General features: G+C 38.0%; 1 protein-coding gene across 4 annotated transcripts in view; it reads right to left on the reverse strand.

The window, feature by feature from the left end:
* Nucleotides 1–17449, reverse strand: part of spop (speckle type BTB/POZ protein) — a 96896-nt gene that overhangs the window by 61625 nt on the left and 17822 nt on the right. Inside the window, exon 3 of one of the 4 annotated variants that reach the window (XM_012919365.3) lies at nt 575–769. The exons of the other annotated variants lie outside the window; for them this stretch is intronic. The gene's annotated coding sequence lies outside the window, so the exon portion shown is untranslated. The remainder of the gene's footprint in view (nt 1–574; nt 770–17449) is intronic. 4 annotated transcript variants of the gene reach the window in all.

Here is a 17449-nt window from a genome sequence, read left to right on the forward strand (position 1 = left end):
CATTTGCCCTTTTCCATCATCCTCTCTTAAATCCTCCCACTTCTCCATCATATTCTGATCTTTACCAAATCTCTCCATTGCTCTTCTGTTGCAGAGCAGACCAGCTGCTACATGACTCAAGTGCACATAAAGGTTATATAAAGAGCAGCTTGTACACAATTTAAACTACAGTTAAAATGACTTGAGAAGTTTTAACACAATGCAATGCAGTCCAGAATTTACACATGAATTACAGGTCGGGCAAACCTGTAGGTGAGAATGTAAACATCTGATTCAGTTGGAAAAGTTATTAGATGGTTTTTACCCTCTCAGCTCCCTAGTATAAAGTGTACATTGTGTTTCCTGCATCCTATATACTCTAGAAAAGTAGCAAACCTTGTCTAAATCAAACAGAGTAGTTCAAATCGATAGCCAACTATCTCATGCTATACAGTGTAGCGCAAACATGTTAAACCACTCGTCTTTTGTTTATTTTTTGTAGGAAATTTTGAAAAATGTGCAGTCAATGATTGAAACACATCCAAACATACATAGAAATATATTCTATAAGGGAAAAACAGACTGGTATGTCCACCTTTGTTTTTCAGCACAGCCTGATCTCTCTTAGCCAAGCTTTCTTCTAATTTCTTTAAGTGGTCTTCAGGAATAGTTCTCCAGACTTCTTGGAGGACATTGCAAAAGTGCTTCTTTGCATACCAACTGCCTTTTGTTCCATTCTCTGTCAAGATGATCCCACGCCACTTCAATGTTGCGTGCTCATGTCCAGGCTCTGAGGAGGCAAAACCATGACTGATTGAAACATGTCACTTCATAAGACCAGTTGCCACCAATTTTCAAATAAATTCTTGTGTAATTTGGCATACCTCAGTTTTCTACCCATTTCCCACCTTTAAAAATGAAAGAAAAACTGGAGAACACAAGACTACTTTACGAGTGGTGGCTCAAGATTTTTTGCACAGTACTATATGTGAGAATGGGAAACCTCTTGATTTTCCCCAACACTATTCAAATTGTGTGTGTCAAAACACCTGCAGTCTGTTCAAAGTTTTTTCCCCACACAAAGATGCAACGTGTGAATAAATATATGAAAGTGAATGGCTTGGTATACTTCCTTACACATGCCAACTGCTTTTCTGCCTTTTAGGATTAGAAAAATGCAAATTAATCTGTTTGCATACTGGCAATATTCTTTTCCCATATTTTGCAAACTCCGATAGAAACCATTCCAATGTAACATTTTTATCAGTCAAATCTGCAGGAAAGATAAAGGACTTCTCTCACATATGGGGTACCTTTTGCAAGTGGTACGGAAATACAACCCCTGTAAATAATGTGCCATGCTATGCTGGATTTTTATGGGCCACATCTCAAGCCTCTCAGTCTGCATTCACACAGTTTGTCCTTGTACACTTCTCCAGTGTGATCAATTAGCTCTACATAATTACTGACAACACAAGTGACAAACTAATACTCCTAAGCGTAGACACACACAAACAAACACACACAAAGACACACAGCAGAAACAGTCAAACCTGCTGAGAAAATTTGCAGCCCTGAAAAAATAAAAATTATTATATACTCTGAGACAGACATCAAATCATAGTGGGCCCATGTTGCCAAGATAACAGAGAAAAGCTTTTTAAATGACAAAATGATATTGGCTGCAGCAAGTCCAGAGGTTTTTCACTGTCTTCTTTTCCAGTGCCCAAAGCAAAGTCTGTCTTACTATCGAAACAAAAATCTTCTTTTAGCAATGTATTTCTTCTAAACTAAACTGATACAAACATCATTTGTATAACGTTTTCATACACTCACTGAGGCAAGGCTTCATTCAGCTTCACCAACTGTTCTCTTACATATAACTCTCCCTCTTTAATTTCTGCCCAGCAGAGGCTCTCCGCACGAAGTTTCAGTCTCGTGAAGTGAGCTGAGCTTGAAGCAAATGGGAGGAGTGAATGGAGAGAGGCAGAGTTGTTTTGTTACCGCACTCGGTGCAATGATGCAATTTATAATTAAAATGCAAATGGAACGACAGGGAGTCTCTCTTCACCTTGTTTTCACTTTACTCCAACATTCTCAGGGGAGGCTGATCTCTGCCCGGGATCTATGTATCCAAGTCAGTAAATCAATTTTATATGAAGCACCGAAATCAATTTGAGACTTAGGCTATACAAAAACTCAAGTACAAGACACTGTTTAGCTGAGAAAAAAAACTTGAGATGCATAGATGGACACATCCAGCCTGTGGCTATAAAAACAGTCTTTTGCTTTGCTATGATGATGTGAGGGATTTTAAAAAGCTCAAATCCCTAAATTGAAAACTAAAAGCAATTATTCAGCAACAAGAAAACACAGACCTGTCTGACACGTCCACCACTGACCTGTCTCCGTTTTGACTATAGCTTATCACAAAAGGTGGTTCAAGCATCCCCTAAGCTTTAATCTCAACAAACAACAAAGATAAACACTGTGGAATGAATCATTTGAGAAAGTTTTATATCAAAAGTGTGCCTGACAGAGAAAACGATGGAGAGGAGGCCTTTTTTAGTGGTTGTCCTTCAGCATGACTTTGTCATGTAACACATTTCCAGCTCAATTATCTGCATCCAGTGGATTTCAAACACATTTAGCAAGGACCAGAGAGCTTGGTAATTAGCAGGATCCCTGGCTCATAAGGGGACCAAAAACAAAGCCTGTCTTTAGCTCTATCTTTATCCCCTTCGTTTGTCTAATCTCTTCTTATCCTTCTCTTTTCACAAAGGGTGTTGGACATCATGTATGCACTCTGTCAGTTTCTTTGTATGCCAACAGGTTTCAGCTTTTCTGGACCAAAGCATTATGCAAAATGAGAAACTTGGAGTAGGCCTGAAAATTAGTAAACGGGGACTATTAAATTGTATCCCACATAAAACAAATTCAATTAAAAAAAAAAAAAAAAAAAAAAAAACCTATATATTGAATTACTCTCCACTTCGTTGTTAGGTACACTTTACAAATACTGGACCCCTTTTGCCTTAACAGGTTCCCTAATTATTTATGGCACAGATTCAACAAGATGCTAGAAGCATTCCTCAGAGATTTTGGTACATATTAACACAATAGCTTATAAAGATTTGTCAGCTACACATCCATGATCCAAATCTCCAATTACCAGTACGATCTATGGACTGTGGAGGCCATCACGGTCATATTCAAGAAACCAGTTTGAGCCATTTGCACCCATCAGAAGATGGTTACACTCGGGTCATAAAGGGATGGAGATGGTCAGCAACAATACTCAAGACAGACTGTAGCATTTAAACGATGCTCAATTGGTACTAACAGCCCCAAAGCCTGTCATCAAAAATATCCCACTGAACCACTGATGGAAGGCAGGATTGATCCATGATGATGTTTACAGCATTTTCTGACCCTACCACCAAAAACTGAGACCTTTGCATTCTTCTATTGTCCAATTTTGGCGAGTCTATGCAAATTTAGCCTGTTTTCCTGTTGTTAGCTGGCAGGAATGGCACCCAGTGTGGTCTCCTGGTGCTGTAGTCCATGTGTTTCAAGGGTTGATATCTTGTGCATTCAGACACACTCTTCTGCATACCTTGGGGGTGATGAGTGAGTTTGTGAGTGACAGAGTCTGTCTCAAGTTCAGAGGAGAGTGGCCAAACTACCTTTCTCCTGTGAACTCTGATGTCAAACAGGCATTTTGATCCAGATAACTATTGCCCACAGTATATTTTCTCAATTTCATACCCTTCTCTGTAAACCGTAGAGAATGTTGTGTGGAAACTTCCCAGGAGATCAGCATTTTCTGCTGGTATTAAAGTTAAGACCATAGCACACCCACTTTCCATTTTTTGTTTCCCTTTTAATTATGGCTTGAAATCCAAGCAACTTTGTGCATCTCCAAACATTCATAAGATTTAATTTCAGCAAGGAATAATTTCATTATCCTTAACAATGTTCACTATGGTGCTCTGTCTAGAATGGCTGCCTATGCTTGCATTTAGTAGCTTTGAGTTTGAATTCAGTGACAATTATACTTTTAAGTACCATAAAGCTACAAATAATCCTCTTTCAGGGGAAGGGGGGAAAAAAAAAAAAAAAAAAAAAAAAAAAAAAAAAAAAAAAAAAAAAAAAAGCAGATTCAGGGTTTTGCTAGCGATTTTAAGATAACAGTGGTGGGCTACATATACAGTAATGATTCCAAAATCTCACAGTAAACTACCGAGAGCTTAAAATATTTACTATGTAGAAACAGTGGTGTAGGAAGGAAGCAATTTCAGGCACAATGAGATTTTCTGCCATTTTTTCCATTTATTTCCTCCTTACCATTCCCTCCTTACTCTCCAACAATTGTAATGACGAACTGTGCCGGCAGCAGTACAAGTTACTGAATTTGTGGGATGTCATCCTCAACAGAGCCGTGTGTCTGCAGAGTAAAAGAACAATGACAACACATGTGAATCCACTGATATTGGATTGGGGGGCGGAAAAGAAAATATTGTAGAATTTTGAAAGCATGTCTTCAAATACCAAGTGCCATTGACCATTCACCAATTTATCTTTTCTTCTTGTATTGCTCTCACACGGGAAAAAAAAAAAAAAAAAAAAATCTGTGAAAACCCATCAATGAACCAAATATTAATGTAAAGTATGAACGTCTTTTTGTAAAGTACATCGATCCCTACTGCTGTCTTTCCATTAGCATTACAAAGGACATAAATCCCAGTTGGATACACACCAACACACCCACACACAAGGAGCCAATTAGGTTCAACTGTTCGCTTAATGTGTCATACTGTCACATCACTGTGCAGCAATATTGGGATCAAGGGTGCTCTAATGTCATCGATGGTCAACGCTGGGATTCTCTCACACTACCACTCGTCTTTACCTTGGGGAACAATATTCCTGCTTCTTACCAGATGTCAACAAGAACAATTATCAAGAATAATTCAACAAATGTTAACAAGAACTGTCCAAGACTGTGTAGCTCAACCAAGGCTAAAAACTACTGCCAAACCATGAATGATTTGAGTCCCGGAAAGATATCTGGATGACTTGTGTTTCAATTTTCTTTAAAACAACAAAAAACAACACGCGTCTTCTAATCTTTCCTGTATCAATTTGATGTGATCCAATATGACTAATTTTATCTCATCCCTAAAGATTTCTTCCCAAAAATTCCTAGATTCAAATCCAAATATGGATCAACTCCAAAAGTAGATCAATACATGAAACTAATAACAAAACCTGGAAAATGAAATGGGGGAATTAAAACAAACAGCACAGCATTTCTCTCGATTTCTCCAACTGTATTTCTAGTTACTTACTAGTAACTAGTAATACTTTCTCTTGTGACTCTTAATCACAGTAGTATAACATCACAAAACATATTTTTTCTCCAATAGTGACTTTTTTGGATCGTCAGTGATACAATTCCCTGCTGATTGGGCATCTCAGAAGTATCATTTTACATTGTCTAAAGGGAGCAAAATGACTCAGACAAGTAAGAAATACCACACAGAGACTCAAGTCACTTGCAGCTTAGGTTATGTTTTGAATTTGCCCAAGTCTGTATTAGTGAGCTTGACCAAATAAACTGGCTTCCTGAATCCAAAAAAAAAAAAACTAACATCAACAAGAAGAGTTAATTCTTAAGAAATAGCCGAAGCAAGTCGTGAGGCTGTATTTTAAAGTACCTACAGATGAGAACAAAGAAATAGACTTAGTACTAATGTACTTCCTAAATTTATACAATCACAGGTACTTTATATCCAATAAGAGAATACATCTGAATGCATGATTTAATATAAACTGTCAACAAAGTAATTCTAGGAGATGAATGAACCATTTAAGAAAGTTCATTCCTCTCTTTATTTAATAGAGCTACAGAATTCACAAAAACATACTGAAACCAGGCAGTCTCACAGACCATTGATGAGATTTGGAGACAGATGCAGTGCTCTCTGTCTTATTGCTTTGCTGTTGCTCTTTTCAGTAAAAGAAAGGAAAAGGTAGTTGTGCTAATAAGTTCAGTTCCATCCATCGGTTACACATGGTACGACAAGGGTTGCTCCTTTGTGTGCCCCAACGTCACTCTGCTTCCCAATTACGACGCTTACACACATACCCACACCGACACCCACACATGCATACACTCATTTATATTCAGGAAGAATTTTAAATGCTCTTCATTAAATTACTAAAAGATGGACCAACTCTTAAATCCAAAAGTGATCTTCTCACCTTTTACACATTGTTATCTATACATTAAAGAGCACAGATATTATACAGCGAGGGCTGAAAATTACCCATCTCACTCGGTAAAGTGCCAAACCGCAGCCCTGATAATAAGAATGGAAATGCAGGTAGCACTAACAGATAAAAACACTGTTGGTCAGACTAAGCATTAACAGCAAGGATACATAAACCTTTAAAAGAGAAATGTCAGAGAAATAAAGGACAGGTAAACAAGCATCGGTCTATTCTTTCAAACTATATTCGCTCTCATTTTTAGATCATTTGCATAAAAGTTGAATGTTTCATTTGTAACAAGTATGGTTTGTTAATGTAGCTTCAATAAATTTTATGGCGTTTTCTCTTTCAAAAAAAAGATATGACATTCAAAATGCTAAAATTTCAAAAGTTTCAACTTAAATGTAATTTTGAGCTGACATTTTCAGTATTTACTTGGAGGAACCCCAGTCGAGATAGTGGTGGGCGCTGGGTGCCTGCAGACGAACATCTCTGTTTGTCTCCTGACACCTAAATGCCAACCTCTATCCTTGCACCACTGAAGTGGAAGAGACTGCAAAGTTGCAGCCAAAAGCTGATACCACCCAGCTGGAAATGTGTCATATCATCTATATTAATCAGCCAGCATCCTGATTTGAGATCAGTTCATTACCTGCACAAGGGAGCTCACGGAAAGTTGGCACTGGCAGAATCAAATCCAAATTCCCATGAAACTATTAAGATAACAGCTGCAAAATAACTGCTGGTGTTAGTAAAGGTGACAAAACCTTGTGAGTCACCCTCCAAATCTAAGCCTTTCTAATTTGTGTTAAGGTTACAAGTGTTCCCCTTAGTATTCTCTGCAGCACTGAGCCTTTTGGAGGGTCATCAGATGTTGCTTGGTACCACAGTCAGTTCTGAAAACAGGAAATGCCAGGCAGATAAAGCTGCTAGACTACCACAAACACACATTCACACACAAACACACACACACACACACACACACACACACACACACACACACACACACACACACACAGTGACATTTCAGATCTTCACAGTAAATCTGGGACCGTAACCAACAGTTATGCTCTGAATTGAAGCTTCCCTAATTCATCTCCTTCTCTTTCACTATCTCTGAGAACACTCCTGCCACTATCAAACTTTTAGCACTAAAACTCAGCTTCCTCGCCTGTTCTGCCATTTGAAATTACTCACGTTAACCATTTCAAATGTTTTGTCTTTTGTCTAAATGGCCTTTGTTGAAGAATGCCTTTGGTGAAGACCCCCTCTGAGATTATCACTCTCTCTAATGAAGTCATTTGTGTCAGGCAGGCACATTCCAATCTCTAAACAGCCAATCAAAAGCACCAGAGAGACTTTCTCTGCTCTGGCAGATGCCAGGATGGTGGCAACAGTAGACAGCGATGGACTTAGAGATGGAGGCAGATAAAAAAAGAAAAAAGAAAAAAAAAGAATGACAAGCCTAAAAAACAACATAAGACAGCACCCATTAAAGAAAGAAAGAAAGAAAAACATTAAATATATAAACATAATAAATATGTAAAAAGTTATTTAAGATGGTAATGAATGGGGAAAGAGATGGATATAAATGGAAGCATACATGCAGACACAAAATGAGTAAGGGAGAAAGAAAGCAAGGAATGTCTTTAAAGACAAAAACTAACACAAACACAAAATCCAGATGTCAAAACAAATTAGATTTCAGTCTCTGTAACTTTGGATAAGCAGGCTGGACATGTCTGGATGAGCCATTTTCTTCATATTTGCAAAAAGAATTTTCAAACACAAATATTTCATTGCAGTTTTCACAGTGAGATCTCATTAACTACATAACTAGAGCCATGATGATTCCCACAAGAGTTGCTACCAAAGTAAAATAAAAATTAAAAAGTACTCTGGTTTCTAGTCCGGTCACTTTTTGTCGATAAAATATCTCGAACAACTTTTGTGCCCTTACCCAGAGATATCTGTGAAAGGAACAAAATCAGACACAGTGAAGAATGAAAGATGTAACAATAGAAGAAAAAGGAAAGTGGTGCTGGACAATAAACAAGCATGAACCAGTCCAGTCATACAGTATGTGAACAGTATTGTACTGGTTGGTATTAAAGTGAACTGGGCTATCTGTTGGTATGCAGTCAGTCAGATCATTGGCATCTTACCATTTGCCAGTCAGTACACTAATTAGATAGGCTGAAGTTTTTTTCGTAGTTATATTCAAGTACATTTTGCTGATTGTTAACTTTAACAAGTAGTAAGATTTAGCTGAGATCAAAAAAAGAACAACACACTAGGACAATTTAATCTTCTATATTTGAGTTGAAGTAATGTGTAATCATCTCCAAGCAAGCAGAAAACAGGACTTCAGTGGGTATACAAATATATATCAAGCATTAAAGATATATCAGCGAAGTACACTGGTAAACTGCAAAAAGCATATTTGAAGAAAAAAAAAAAAAAAAAAAAAAAAATACTGGAGACCACCAATGCTACGCTTCAGCCTCCAATCAGGCAGACCTATTGATTTCAAAAATCTACGTCGCCGTGTTCTTCAGTTATCGCATTCACAAGATCGTCAGAAAACTTGACCTCTGACTCTGACTTTGAGGTCACTGAGATTCAAACCCAGATTTTTAGCTGGTACAACAACAGCATCAATCTTAAGCTCCTACATCTCTTTGTTCTCACATTCAAACTTAATTGTCCATGGCACCCACCCAGCATGGTGACGACAATACCCCATTGGCCTTGGTTTTGACCATTTTCAAGTCAATGACTGTAAGTCCCATTCCAATCAAGTGCACATGCTCAGAGAGTACACGTCACGTTCTGTATCATACAGACCAAAATTTATGTCAAGGATCATCACTGGTGATAAGAGCTAGGTCTTCAGGGATGACTCAGAAATCAAACACCAGTAGTTTAGTAAAACAGACCACATCACCCAAGCCTGAAGGATGCACATCAGCTCAAGCAGTGCAGCAAGGAGCATGCTGTGCTACAGTTAGACTGTCAATGGGGAGTTCTACTTTAAACATCCTGAGGTGTGTGAGTGAGGACATTTGGTGAAAACAACCTGAACTGCTTGGCTTGATACTGTGCCATCATAACATTGTGAAAGTTTTCTAGCCACCCTAGCACAACAGCTGCTCACCACCTCCCCTACTCAGCATATCTTGCTGCCTTTCCATTCTTTCCCTAGTCTATAAAGAAACTCAAATGAAGAGGTCAGTATTTCAACATAGCAGAAAAAACTCCATATGCTCAGCAAATGCCAACATGCATAAGTGTATCAAAAAAAGTAAATGAAAAATACAGTAGTGGCTCAAATGCGCAAGAAAAATACAGCTATTACTGGATATCTTAAAAAAATAAAAAAATATTATGGAGTGAATATCATGCACCCATACCAGTTACAGGTATTAGTTCTCATCTGTTTCGGGAGGTTTCTTTGAACTCCAATCATGAACTGAGAGTTCAACGAAACTCTGTTTGCATTTATGTAGATCAAGTTTAAACAATCATACAAGGCACACTGAGCAAATTAGTTTGCATCAGAGTACAGCACTGCATTAGCAGTGAGAGTCCACCTCGTGTCTCTGAGAGATGGTTTTCTTGCACGACTGACAGCTAACTGTTATGAGAAAAACAAGAAAACACAAGACAGCCAGCTACAAATCAAAAAAGGAAGGAAAATAAAGGGCAAGAAAGAAAGCAAACGAGTAAGCGAGAAAGAAATAAAATGAAGATACAGGACATACTATAAAGCCAGGCTTATTCAAGAGTCAAGGCATGCGTGCCCTATCAAAAGGAACCCTACCGGAGGAAAAATATAAATAAAACACAATCATTAACCAGCTCTGCCACACTTAACAAGGAGCTCAGAGAGATGAGGGAGGAGGCATAAGTGTAGGGAGCCGCAGGGTTACCGCAGCAACTGAAATTAGAGCCTAGGATAACAAGAGAAATGAGAATGTGTGGGATGACCCAGGTGAGGCAGACCAAGAGGGGGAACAGACAGAAGATGAGAGGCAAAGAAAGAAAAAGATTTAGAGACAGAATAACAGATCCACCTTCATTTTGTTGAGCAACCCTTACATAACAATATAATAAATTAAATGCTGGTAGGTGTTGTCATTTAAAATCTTAAAGCGATGTCAGCACCTTATTCCTCTGATGCATCAGACAACGATAAATATGCTCTCCTGTAGTGTGACGTTATCATCATTTTTTTCATAATTGTACATGTTTACATATAGCTGAAGAGTTATATAACTGTGTGGAAACTGATGCTATAAATAGCGTATGATAAATTATTATAACTTTGACTTCCAGTTATTAATTAAGTCAGTTTTATTTGTATGGCCCATAGTCACAATGATTCTCAAAGGATTTCTCAATACCCACACTATAAAAATGCATTAAAAAAAATGCCTTAAAAACTCAGGCCCTCATTGGAAATGAGGCAAATCTCCAACCAACACGAGAAAACTGGCAGCAAAGGTGACACTAAGAGGATCACAAGGGGCCACAGCCACCAGTTTCTCACTGGCTGTGCTCACGGCTAATGTGAAACTGATGCTGGCTGGTGACATTCATTCACTAAAATCTCAAACTTGACAGTCCAAGTGCTAGACGCTCTGCCCCAGAAACAGCATCACCAGCCCATTCCTAGACCAAAAAAAAAAATTTATTTGTGACAGTGTATACCAGATAATCAAGTGAATGGTTACAGAGTAATGTTATCTGGGTAAACGGTAACGTACAATCTTGACACATTATGGCAGTTATCACAATATGTACAGTAAGTTTAAACCAAGTTAGGAGAAACATCAATACGAAATAACGCTCTCCTATTACAGTTCACTGGGAGCACTGGGAGAAAGAAGCACTCCGATCTTCCTCTTCATTTGACAACAGCAACAATGCCATTTTAAATATGTATACGATAAAACACACACACACACACACACACACACACACACACACACACACACACACTTTATATCTATCTACCTACAAAAACAATGACTGTGATAAATGTACATAAAAGAATCAAAGGCAGTGAATTGTAAAATCACTTTGTTTTGTTTTTTTTCAAAAGCACGTATGCTCATTTGAAATTTGATACCAGCAATGTGATGCAAAAAAGTTGGTACAGAAGCATGTTTGCCACTATGTTGCATCATCTTTCCTTTTACCGAGACTGTTAGACTGTTGGGAAGTGAGGAGACCACTTGGGAAAGCAAGATGTTTTCCCATTGTTGTTTGAGTCAGGATTCAGCTGCTCACCAGTCTGGCGCCTTCTTTGTTGTAGTTTCCATTTCATAATGAGCTAAAATGTATTCGATGAGTAACAAGTCTGGACTGCAGGGATGGCTGCAACGTGGCTGAGCAGCAACTACAGGGCATTAATGCAGAATATCGTTTGGCCTTGTCATGCTAAAAAAGCTAATTATTTTGACGTGGAAGCTGGATCACAGCATGTGCTGCTGTAGAACCTGCATAATAATTATATTATATATACACTCAGCATTAATGGTGCCTTCACAAATGTGAAAGTTATAAGCATATATTTTTTCCATTTTTTTTTTACCTGTGATTTGTTCTTTTCACAATAGTTTTACTTTGCCTGTAGAGGCAACAATGTGTTCCCAAACATATTGTTTTTAACATTCCTGTCTTGCCCATGCACAGATTTTCACAACAGAACAGAGTCAGATTTTAATGCAGCATTGTCTGGGGGCCCAAGAAACATGCTTATTCAGCATTGGCTTTCATCCTTGTCCTATAGCATACAGAGATTTCTCTTGCTCTTCTGGATCTTTTAAATTTCAATTCTAATTTTATTTACCTAGCACTAACTCAAAACAACAGCTACTCCGAGGTGCTTTAAATTGCAAGACTCTACAATATTAGAAAGCAAACCCCTCAACAATCACACAACCCAATTGCTACACACTTAGCAACAGTGGGAAGGACGAACTCCCCAAGAGGAAAAAGCAAGTTCAGGGAGGAGTCTTAATCTTTCAAAACTGATGGGGGTGAGGGGAAAGATTAAAGAAGAAGAGGAAGGAGAAAAAAAAGGTAGAGAAAATTTGATGGCATTCAATAAATGAAATGTCATGCAGTAGAATAATAAAGAAATGCTCAGTGCATCAATCATTTAATTATATTACATGCAGCAGATGAACTAACCTCCATTTTTAGTAACTTTACAGAGTGTATAAATGAAAAGGGTACATCGGTATACAATTCCAGTATTGATGTAGTTTTCAGCAAAGCTATATACATAATCAAGGCATAACAGAATTACTTTAATTCAGTGATAGATTTGGATTTCAGTGTGCCACCATGAGATTTTTAGAGCCCCCTTGTGAAGCATTAAAACATTTCTAGAGTCAACACTGCTTACAGGAGATACTTGCCTCTAAACAAATATGCAACATAATGATCTGTATAATACTGATAGAATTTAAGGAAATCATCTAAGCACAACTGACAGTTATGAATTTAGCTGTGAGCCTTTATCTAGCACCTTTGTTAGTCTGCTTGGAAGTTGCCAAGAGACTGATAATGCCAACTGGAGGCTGGCAGTTTATAAGGTCTGAGTGTTAAGACCTTAAATGCCAATATTTGTCCCAAGGGACGGAATAATTAAGGCGTAAAGATTTAAAAGGCTTGTCACATATGGCTGGCCAGCTGTCACATCTGTCTATTCATATTCATACCGGTAACAACTGGGCCTATACTAAAGCAGCAACAGAGGATGTAATGGCTGAGCATTAAATGTCAGCAGACTGAGCTACAGTATAACTAAAGACTTCCACAAGAAAGCACCCTGAATGAGTAGAAGCCTGGCATTTAAAACAATTCACAAGCCCCACTTCTCATTTTAGACATTCACTCCCAAGTGGAGTGTTTCAAAAAGATCTATTCCCTATGGCTATACTGCACACATTCCCAGTTTTCAGTGTTACGGGAAGCAGCACTTCAGAACCAGCAGAGGGGGCACATTATTGCAGCCTCAAGTAACTCAGTAGCAAGATGTAAGAGATTGGCAAGTTTCACTTTTTACAGCATCAGCCAGACAATCTCTCAACTGAGTGATTTCTAGGTGCAAATACCTGAAAAATATCTGCAACGCCATAAACCACTGAGCTTGCTTGTCCCAGCAGCACACTTTCAGCTATTAAATTAAACCATGTAAATGCACCCTTTTTTTGCATGCAACCTCTTGCTTCGACTTCCTACCTTCATCATGGTTTCTTCCAAAGATAACCATAAACTTAAAAAAGTAATCTTACTTGAATTGTATAAACTATCATAGTCTTTCATTTATCGTTACCGTGCAGGACGAATCTGAAACCTTCTTTGCCGTTTAGGTATGATTTCGTGCTAGTCAGACATCAAACTGCATGCTGAGGCAAGAGAAAAAGAGAATTTCTATGTCTGGATGATGAAGGCGTGACTTTATGGCCTTTATGAACTTCAGACAGCTTGTTTTGGTCCAAATCATAGAACAAGTTGTTTCTTTGTTGCATTTATAGAATGGTTACTTTATGATAACCATAGATAATTTTCAATTCAGCCATAATTTATCAACAAAAGCCATGTGGGAGGCAAATTATTCAAAACAAATCCAATTCTAGTCCATGTCACTTTAGCTGAGCTTTGTGGGCTTGAAGTCTTGGATCTCTGTTTATACTGAGTTTTAACACTTTTCTTGTGCTCTTTCAGAGTTTAGAAATACCCATGAATTGGAAAAGGCCTTTTATTGCATCTCCAGTCCACATTTGCCCTTTTTTCATTTTGTTATGCTTGGCTTTTCAAGCATGAGTAAGTACAGGCTATCAGATGGCAACATTCTCCTTATAGCTATAAAACTGCAGTTCAGGGTCACGTCTTGTAAATGAAGGTCCAACTCTTGAAAATCTGTGTTTCTGCTCACTTGAAGTCTATTTTCAGGCCTCTTGGTATGTTTGTAACGCTTTCACTTGACTTTAAAATATTTTGAAAAATGAACAAAAGAAGTTTGCAATAAGTTGCATAAATGGTGCAATCATAAAATTCTGAGACTCCATCATACCAGAACAAAATCTTTCCACTCTCCCCTTCAAGATTAAGATCTTCTAGTCTGAATCCAGCTCCAATGCTAATTTTAGATTCCTATGTTGCAGTTCCCTTGTACATCTCCGATTTCAATTTGGACCCAAATAAGCCCAAATTTGACTGAGGATCATCAATGCTGATAAGAGAGGAATTTTACATTGGGTTTGGAAGCTGTACACCTCAACGGTGGAACTTTCAGTCAGAAGCATAACCAGGACCACTTCACTAAGTTTTTGAACCACGAACTTTTCTCACTTTGCCTTTACATTATTATCTACATATAATTTCAGTCAGTCTGCAGCTATGAGTGCAACTCGTCTGCTCATCGAAAAGTAATAAACACACAAACCTGAGTTACTAATGTTTGTAGCAGACAGTTTACTCTAAAATGTGCTAAATTTAACACCAAAACCCATATCTTACATAACTTGCTGAAAAACCTAGAGTGATGTGTGGTTTAACGGACATGGCACACTAATAGTATCTTCACAAAGACATGGATGGCTCGGGATCTCACATGAATAATGTTTTGTGTTCCTTTGTACATTTCAGCTATTTCAGCAATAATTACAATATTATATGTAATAAAAACACACTCTGGATAAATCATGCACTCTATCCGAGTCCCACACCACAGGACTGCATACAGTGCTCAGCAATTTCTAGCAGAAGAGTTCACCCTTGTGTCATAAACGTATTGATTCTTATGCAGTTTCTTTTAATTTATCTGAACAGTTTTCAGATAAAAGCAATGTCTAGAACCTGTAGTACTTTTAGTACGTTATTCACAATCTCAGTTTTGAGCAATAAATTTGCACTGCTCTTGGTCATTAATGGAATTAACTAGCTCTGTTTGTTTATAAATGTCTAGATTGTAAACTTATACATTTATTTCGTATTTTGAGATTCTGCATGGTCTGCTGGTGGTGAGTTCCCCACTGGCTCCTATACAGCACTACAGGTCTGTAGTAGATAGATTTGCAACAGATATCACATTTATCACAGCTAGTCTCTATATCAAGCCTGTTCAAATGGCGGCCCAGAAGCAACCTGAGAGTGGCCCTGCCTGTGGTCCTGGCAGAAACAGAGAAAACGCAAAAAATTAATCAATTAATTTTAAAAAATTAAAAATTCCTACAGCGTAGTGTAGACTGAATGTTGCTAGTAGCCTAGCAATATTTAACCCACAATGCACCGTAATGTAAATATATTCAACTATCATTGTAATGCATGATGCGACAACAGCATGTCTTTCTCAGTCCAAAAGCGTAAATTGACAATGAAAACCGTCGGTTTAACCCTGGCTGGACTGACAAATCCAAATGCCAAACCAATGTGTTTAGTTTGGAGTGAGTGTGTTGCAGTACTTACGAAGGCACCACAATGACAAACACCAGACTTTCTACACAAACTTTCCAGAGCGATCTCAGGAGAAGGCGGCAAAAGTACAGTTTAATAATCTTACAACCGGAGTTGTACTACCATGGTGAGGGTCCTGTACAGCCCAAGAGAGAGCTGCAGCAGCTTCCCTTCGTGTTTGCTTCTTGGCAAAGAAGAACAGCCTTTCACAGATTCTGAAACAGTGAAATACTGCATGCTGGCCGTGGTGGATGCGGTGATAAGTGACAAAAAAATTAAAGTAAGTGTGACATCTGCTATTAAAAACGTACACCTGTCAGACAGTTCAAATATTCGTCGAGTTGAAGTTCTGTGAAGTTCTGGCGTCAGACGAGTTTGAAATGCTGTTAGATGACCTGAAGAAAACTGATTTAATGTCTATAGCAGGAGATGGGTTCACAGACAGAACTGATAATGCACAGTTGTGCCTATATGTCAGTTTTTTGGATGGAAAATTGCTCTGCTTACTACTGTTAGAGGGACACACAGCTGGCGAAATAATGTTTGAGAAGATTTCAGCTCTTTTTGAGGAAAATGGTCTGGATATGAAGCGTGTCTGTATACTTGTGACAGATGGGGCTCCATTCATGGCAGGAAAAGTGAGTGGTCAGCAAAAGATTTATTTTAATTTGAAAGGGAAATATCAAAATGTTTTAGTATTATCATTATTAATATTATTATTATTTCAAATGTGCAAAAAAATAGTTTATAGCTCCCTTTTTTTAAATAAATGGACCTTTCGGTGTGCATTCTTGAGAGGTCACCACATTTACAGGGGGAAAAGGAATAAAAAAATTACTTGTTTTTCAATACAGTTGTGTGGGTTTGAAATTGATCATGATCTGCTGCTTACTGGCTGCAAAAAAATCTGGCCCAACTAACTTCTTAGTTGAATAGCCATGCTCTATATTATTGTAAATAGACTGAAGGAATCAAAAACAGATGCAACTGAAAATCAATAGCAGATTAAACTGATGAAACAGCAATGAGACAGTCAAAGAAGGCAACTGACTATAAGTGGATCCAGAACTGCTCCCTGCCTTTGAAGCGACCATTTAAAGACAAGGACATGACAAGGTGCTTGCACATGGTCAAAAAAAAAAAAAAGCTTTGGTCGCACCATGGTCAGCTACTGCAGCCCAATAGAGCCATTTAGTGTAATTAATTCAAACGATGGCACATGATAGCATTTTCACATGCTAGTATGTCATCATACTAGCTCACCATTGTATATAGACAGAGAAATAGAAAACACAGGAGCCTTTTGGCTAGACTAACATTTCTTTAACCCAACTCACCACATAAGCCTTCGTTTTAATCCTCTTCACTTGAATAACATTAAAATGTTGTGTGCATCACAGAAACACAAGTAGTGGCCATAAAGAGACTACCAGAAGGAACCTTAAAATAACAAAAATAAAAAGCAGCAATGCTGAAGGTATGAAACACATGAGTAGATGAACTCTAAGGGGAGATCAGCTAAATTTAACTTTAGAAAGGTGTTTTATACTCATGGGCAAAGTCCCAGACCTTTATGATGGCACCTGATACAATACAACAGACCTCAGCTGTTTTCACACATAAACTCAAATGCTGGGAGAATTGGTTCATGGCTTTGTTTAAATTTGCCTTTTCCAATATGTACTAGACAACATGTTATGTGCCACATATTGTAGTACAT

This window comes from Maylandia zebra, linkage group LG4, assembly GCF_041146795.1.
Source record: "Maylandia zebra isolate NMK-2024a linkage group LG4, Mzebra_GT3a, whole genome shotgun sequence".
Taxonomy (NCBI): Eukaryota; Metazoa; Chordata; class Actinopteri; order Cichliformes; family Cichlidae; genus Maylandia; species Maylandia zebra.